This window comes from Malurus melanocephalus, unplaced genomic scaffold (assembly GCF_030028575.1).
Source record: "Malurus melanocephalus ecotype Western Australia unplaced genomic scaffold, MMel_1.1 scaffold_240, whole genome shotgun sequence".
NCBI classification, from domain to species: Eukaryota; Metazoa; Chordata; class Aves; order Passeriformes; family Maluridae; genus Malurus; species Malurus melanocephalus.
Window position 1 is genome coordinate 1,106,418 of NW_026623472.1, and position 8,099 is coordinate 1,114,516.

Genomic DNA, 8,099 nt, shown 5'->3' on the forward strand with positions numbered 1-8,099 from the left:
TGCCATATTCACATTTTTTGAAAACTACCAGGAATGGTGACTCACACCATACTGCACCATCACTATATAAAACAAATGTGCAAACCTGTACAACTCACACTTTCCTCAGGGCTGACCCCTGCATGTGGCCATGCTTTATTCCTGYATTCCTCTAATCTTTTCAAATGCCCTGCTGTCTTTGCATTACTGCGTGTAACACCAAATACCAGCATATCTGCACATCAGAACTGTACATACACAACCAACTCCCCCTTTGCAAAGGCCTCTAAACATCCCACAATTTCACACTCCCCACCCTGAGTACACCAAGCACCTGCCATCATTAAGATGCTGACATTAGGGACAGAAGAGCTGTCTGTGCTTCCTCCAGACTCCAACTTACCCCAGAGGAAAAAACCCACAACAGTGACACTGCATACTGGGCATTCTGACACCAAAAGCACTAATACTGTTTGGTATTTTCATCGAGCAAACAAATACCACATTGTGCCACCCTTGTTATCTCACTGATAATCTTCCTTCACGCTGCTGCCAGCAGCAACTGCATGCACTGTTCTGTGCTGAGAGGAGCCAGGCGGGGCTTTTGCAGATCTCAGTGTCCTTCCACCACTGCTCTGTGATCAAACCCAGCTCCTCCTTTCCTTGCTGGAAAGCAGGCCATTGCCTAGATGGTCTCTGGCCCTTGTGAATCTCTAGTGATCGATATACATAACAAGCTAAATTAAAAACAACTCAGGTGTGCTTTGCTTGTGGTACAGTGAGAGCTGAGGTGCTGTGCTGGATTAATTAGTGTATGATGGTAACTAATCAAATCAAGCTTTGCCAACACCTCCAGTATGAGACACTCTGCCCACAGGTGAGACAGCAACCTTCAAATACAGACAAGGTGAGCAATTTAAGACAACCAAAGCTGGAGGTTATTGCTGGCTGTCCCCATTTCTGTTGTGGCAAGTCCAGTTGCAAAGTGCCTGTGCCTCTTGGACTGCAGAGCAACACCACAAGATATGTTTATGGATTCTCTGCTTCAGCTTCCCGAGACGCACTGTGGCCCTTTTATTTCACAGAGGCATGAAGATACTGAGCTATACTCACCTAGGAGTGTCAGGAAAGGTCTCCTGTATCTCTTCTAGTCAAGTAGAAACTCAAGCATTTTCTGACTGTGACTTACATTCAGGACATGTTTTTATATACAGACAGAAAAGATTCTAGCCTGCTTAATTCCTAATCTGCTGCTACTTTTTAAATAACACCCAGAAGCAAAATTGCCAACTGTCACATGGCACACCTGAGGTAGCCCGGAGATCTGATTTTTCCTGAGATTGAAGAAGCAAGAGATCCTTGCTGCACTGTGATCCCTTCATGGACAGTGTTACCACATAGAACTTCAGCATAAACCTCATAAAATCTTCCTTGCTTTCCTCTTCCCTTTACATAAGATTTCAAAGAACTCACACTTCCGTTTCATTTTTGCACATGGTCTGTCCTAAAGTTTCTAAATTTAGGTTCACAGCCTTCATTGAAAGATATATCTGAACATATATCTTTTAACATGCCAAGTGTTTCAGAAACAGGTTTATCATACCTAAGGCCACCTTCACTGAAAAACATTTGTTTTCAGTGCAAATATGGAGCAAAATGGCATTAAAATCTTGATCAGTGGGTTTCCATGTTTCTTTGCACTTCAGCTCTGATGCAGCATTTGAACCCATTTCAATTCCCCTCAGTGATTAATTCTTAATGTTTTCACAGGATTTGAATCGCTTCTGTACAAAGATGTGACTGGGAGTGTCCCTATAGTGTGCAACATCAGGCAGGTCCAAATTCATCCCTGAAATACCTATCACTTCTACCACAGCTTGATTTGGTCCAGGGCTGCAAGAAAGCTGCTCAATGCAATGGTTTGATTTAATTTACATCTGATTTCTCTGGTACATCAACTGCTTACACATGACCATGAATGTAACATGGTCCTAAACGCAGTTTTGGGATAAAATAAACCATCATCTTGCTGGCATGAGGAAATACTGGTTTAGCTAATCCCATTATTAGAATTAGGTGTTTTTTTTTTTTTTTTTACACAGCAATTTCAAAAGCAAGAAGGGAAACATGAGAGCAAAGTAAGCRGCAAACCAGGCTTAGAGAGACCTCAGCTTATCCACAGGAAGGGGACAACAGTACTTGGAAGTTATTATGGGATGCTCAGGAATAAAGCAGATGTGAAGTACGACACATTCTYCAAGACTGCTGTGCTCTCACAGCTGGGATCAATTAATCAGCCCAAGACATTTGTTATTCTCTCCCAACCACAAGGATAACTGTTTCCCTTGACCAAGGAACCTGCTGTCCCAGCACCAGACCCTACAGCTCTAACAGTGATGAATTCTCCTCAGCCTGCTTGGCCTGCCTTGTCTGCWGGTGGCCTTCGAGACCATATCAGAACAACCCAGCACAGCAAGCTGCTCACAGCAAAGATGACTGACTGGGAAGTTTACTTTAGTGAAGTCTTAAAATGTCAGGAATTGCAAGCCTGATTCCTTGGARCTTCAGGATTTAATGAGCACACCCTGAGTGGTGATCTTCCCTGCTCTGCTCTCTGCAGCCTTCTGGTGTTCTATTCAGTTATTTCAAACCCTCCTCTGATGTTRAAGCCTTTGAGACAACTTCGTTTATCTCCCTAATACTCTGAAATGAAGTCTACTCTCTATTTTCAGATTTCAGTTCCTCTGACACTATTCTTGACTTTTTCCTAGAACACACTTTTAAGAGTATTCTTAAAGTTCGCCATCACTCAACTTCGCCTAAGCATTATTACATTTCTAATTATTCTACCCTGTGTAATGCACTGAATTTGCTCCCCATTTCCTTTGGCCAGGGCTCTTTTGATTTCTGATTTCTTTTTTTTTTAAAAAAAACCTTCCTCCTCTCTCTCTAGACAAGATGAACTGAGTTTTCTTCTGTTCAGTTCCTGTTATATAATGAGATATCCTTGCCTGATTTCCTTATGTCATACATCCATTCCAAGACAGTGAAAAATCATCCTCTACAATGTCAAAATGTCAGAGAGCATCCTACGCATYGAAGACTGGAGCCTAGAGGATTTACAGGAAAAACTGGGTTCACAAGGGAACACTGACCTTATTTGCAGTGTCACTTTTGGGTACTTCCATGGTCATTCCTTATCAATCAAACACTGACCACAATTTGGCACATTCTAGCACAACCCTCACTGCCCAGTCTGGCCCAGAGGCAAGTGAGGAAGAGGAAGGAAATTTGGGTTTCACGAGTAGACCAAAAGGAAAAGGACAAGCACAGCATGATATGGGTAACACACTGGGCAAAGGGAGATGTGAAATGGAGGAGTGGGTGACGGGAGACTGGCACACAGGGTGGCTGTGGGAGGGTGGCATGAGACAGGCACAGTGCAGGGCACTGAGCAGCAGTGCAGGCAAGAGCCTGGCTCTTCAGAGAAGATTTGGTTTTCCAAGTCAGCAGCTGGAACTGACCTTTTAACATCTCTGCAGCCTCCACAGGGCACTCATGGACCGTGCCAAACGCTGCCTTTCAGCTTCCCAAGTGCCTCCTCCTGCCCTGCTCCAAGAGGTAAGCCATGCTGGTCCTGCCAGCCAGATACCAGTAATACTCACCAGACAGCTCCAGCTCCTTGGGACCAGATCAAAAATCCTGTTCCTGCAGTCACAGCTGTGCCATATGCTGCTGAGCCAATGCTGTTCCCTGCCTCAGAGATGGACACACTTCACACAGTGACAGTAATACTCTTTCAGATGAAAATAAGGTTTACAAGAGGAAGTGAGTTAATTTATAATTAACTCGAGATGCCTGAGCCCAAGACAAGGAACACTTTTTAACCAGCAGCCAGATGGCTTTGCGGGCTCTGTTCCTTAAACCATTTATCAGCTTTTCATCTCAGAGACTGCCAGTCAAACAGCAGGCCCTGGAAATTATCCTGCCATCTCTCCAGGAGGGTATTTTTGTATAGAGGTCTGGTTTCCAAACTTTATATAAGTAGCTCCATTTACTACAGCCAGACTTTCTTTACTAAGGGAATGTAGGACAGAGACTTTAATCTTGCATGGGAGGCACTTTCTGATGTTACAGATTTAAGATTTCCTTCCCTTCCTTACCTAAAAGAAAATGAAAAACTAATTGCTACTTAAAAAGAAACAGAAATAAAGGCTTTTCTTTGAGCCCCCTTGTGTCTGTTACAGACACAACCCTCCAGGCCTTTGCTCTTTGGTGTGCATGCCTTGGTAACAACCTCTCCCACAGAACTGCAGTTTACTTGACCTACTGGTGCTAGAAATGCATTCTAGAGAAACTGCACAATATTCTTGTGTATACAAAACTAACATTCTTCCTAGAAGAAAATCATAGTAATGAGCATCTTCTGCTCTGCACCTCTACACAGATGGAAAKGAGAATGCTGACTTCAGACATGAACCATTTGATGCACCACCCAGTGCTGATTCCAGGTCATATTTTAAGGCCCATGGGAGTCTTCTTTCCCCATCCCCTGCATGGCAGAAGCCAGAAAATTCTCCCAATGATTCCTGCATTTGAGGCCAAAGAACTTGCACTGAAGGAGTTGCCCAGTTATTCTGACAGTTACTATGCCTTTATCATTACAGATCATTTTAACAGCAAATTGTCATGGGATGATACTCTGCATTGGTCTGCTGCACTGAAGAGCCATCAAGTTCTATGTTTTCAACATCATCTTACTACTGGAGAGATCAATTCTTCTCTCTATGCTTTTTCAAACAAAATGGATACTATAGTGGTTTTGTTTTTTTCTGTTTTTTTTTATAGAAACACTTTATTGCTGCAGTCAATAACCCTGTGTATCACACACAAAGAACCAATTACAGTTTAAGAAACTAAAAATAACTCTGCAAGTGGTAATACTGAGAAAACAAACATACATGAAAGGATACAAAACTATACATTAAGTTACTAGAAATTTAATAACTAAAAAATTCTGCAGAAGTATGAAGTGTCTTGTATAAACTATACAACACATGCCAGTGTAAAGTTCTTCAACATTATACAATTATCTATCTACAAATGTTTAACCTAAATACAAGATTAGCTGCAATTTTTAACAGGTATCTTCTATACAAAGACAAGTGCTTTCAGTACTTCATTGGAATATACAGACACCGCAATATCTCAAAACTAAAAAATAATCACAAAATAAAAGGTCCCCTTAAAAATTTTCTTTGCGTATCTAATTCAACACCGAGGAAATCCAGCCAGCAATATCCTTGCTTTTGTATTTGCCCTGTTTTACCCATATTTGAGAGGRACCCAACCCAGAGTCACTGACCTCCCTTTCACTTCTGGCCAGTCCAGAGCAGACCACACCAGAAATCTCTATCTTAACACACTTCAGCTTTAGGAGAAACCTGGACCTGGGTCACATTTGCAATAGATACGTACTCTGCCACACTCAGGGCAGAAGCAAGCAGCTCCTGTGCATGGCCAGCTGCACACATCACTGCCAAGGTTTCTGTCRAGGGGCAGCCCAAGGAGTCCCCTTCCTTACAGCACCAAATGGGACTGATGCTCTCATCAGCACTGGGGGCTGGCTTGGACAGAGTTACTGCTGCTTCCAAGGAATTCCCAGGTACAGCCCAGAGGCCCAGTGCTTCTCTAACCCCTTGCAGGCTYATTCAATCCACACTGAATGCCTCCTGCTGAAGCAAAGCCAATCTCAATAACATTCAACCAGGAGAAGCTGTCCCGAGGTCTGGCCATCTCTTCAGAACACATTTTAAACACCACTCCCACTCCCAAATACAGGCTTACAGTTGAAAAAAAGTCCTGAGAATTGATAAGATTTGATATCAGCTCTTAAATGGGATAAACCTTCTGCAGCACTCACCTGTATTTCTAACATAATGCATGTTCATGACCTGGCAGATACATCAAATGTGACACAGCAGATGAATTTCCTTGGCCCAGATGGTGTCTTTTTGGACAGGAATGATGTCAATAGAATGGGAATCTGGTCAGTTATCTGGGGCACTGGGCATATCAGCAAACCTTMTGGAAATCTAGGGATGGGATTGTGGTAGATGGCATTAAACCTATATACCCTCCTATTTAAATTCTGATCTCAGGAAAGTCCCAGGGTAACCCAAGATAWATCTGGCCAAGGTACAAGGACCAGGCTTCTATTTCAGTCATTTCAAAAGCTGCCAGAAGGAAGAGTTGGAAAGCCTGATCTGACAGGGGATGGTTGTTCCCCTTACTGACATCTGAACAGAAAGGAAGAGCTCACCTGAGCTGGCATCAGTGCCTCACAGCTGGAAGCTGAAAAAAGTCAACAGTATCTTCTTGAGAAGAAGGAAAAAGCACCATTCAGCCTTCTCAAACATTTGATGACACCATGCAGAAGCACAGCACTGCATCTTCAGAAGCCCACCATTAACACCAAGCATGAGAAGTGTGATCAGCATAAATGAAACCCCCTGACAGATGGATCTCTTCTGCAGCCTTTCCTGGTATGAGTATTTCTAAGCAGTATAAAGAGTTTAAATAATAGGCCTTAATTTTCATTCAGAGAAGACCTGSTGGGAGAGGAAATTGTTAGCAGCAACACTGGCTAAGACATTTTCATTCACAAATATTTTTCCCCAAGTGATTTTGCTGGARAAGATTTTTCTTTACAATTAAGATACTCAGGGGCACAGCAAAAACCTTCGGTACCCTGAACACACTGAACACTACCTGGCATGTTCCACAGGCAGCTTCCAAAACACCGAATGAGATTTCACAATGTTTCACCCAGAATCAAATACAACAGTGACTGAAGCAGAAGAACCAGCAAGTTCCAGTATGCTGTATCAGCGATGTCACGACATTGCTCACACACCAGAGCCTCTCAGGTGTGAACTGGAGAACAGCCAGGTTTCATGCCAGAACTTGTCCATCTTCATTTCACCCACTGGCCACAGCTGGGATGAGAATGAGCACAGCATCACTCAGCAGATGAGTCTTTGCTTCTTACAGCTGTAACACGAGCATCTCACAGGTGAACAGGCCTTGTGCACTTGGGCTTGTCAGAAGAACATCATGAAGGTGTGTGCAAGACCTGACACTTAACCCACCTGAGTTTATCTAGTGAATCTTCCACAGAACAAAACAGAAAACAAAAGAAGACAGTGYATTATGTGGGTTCTCATAATAGAAGTGGATCGCCCACAGCAGAGTTCAGGAAAGGTCTCGAGTAATTGCACTTTAAGTTATGGCAGGCACAGGCAACAAACTCTGCATGCGTGTGGTCATGAAGACTCTGCCCCAATAGCAGCAGGGTGTGCAGGGTTTGTCTGCCTGTATCACCTCAGCATGGGACATCCTGACAGCTAGTACAGTACACAGACCCATGCCAGTGCAGCTTTACCAGSACTGCCCAGAGGTTGGGATGGTTTAACACATCTCAAGAACAAGGTACCATGTTGTTCATGAAGATCACAGACAATAAGCTTCAAGCATGAAGTGACAGAGGCACACGTGCTTTTCYTCTAACAGCTCCTAGAAACCACTGGGGTGTGTGTTCTCTTACCACAGTCCCTTCTCTGCCTTTTATTAAAGTATTGATCTAGAAATAAATTAGTATTACATTTTAAGGAAAAAATCCCTGATCTCTTACTGTTATACTTTAAGAAGTCCTAAAGCAACTACTTTTACTATGAAAAGAATGTACCCAAAGTTGTACTTGAAAAATACTGAATGAAACTTGAACTAGCACTCAAAATTTAGTTGAGTATCTCAACAAGTAAACAGAAACTTATAGCTGAGAAGTCCAGGCTACTCCTACTAAAAGCAGCCATATTATCATCGACTTTACAGAGATTTAGACCGGGCTCAGGTAGGGAAAGTCGGCTTTCAAATGCAGAGGCCTCATGTGCTGATGTTTCATGGGACTTCATTTTTGCTCCAGTCACACTGAGACTTTGGTKAAATGAGGGCTTGAGGCTGGACAATGGTGCAATGAAGCAGACTGGACAAACAAATCAACTGCAGACACTCCAGGCTTTGGACAGCTCTGTCTAAAGCCCAGCAAACTGGTTTTAAAC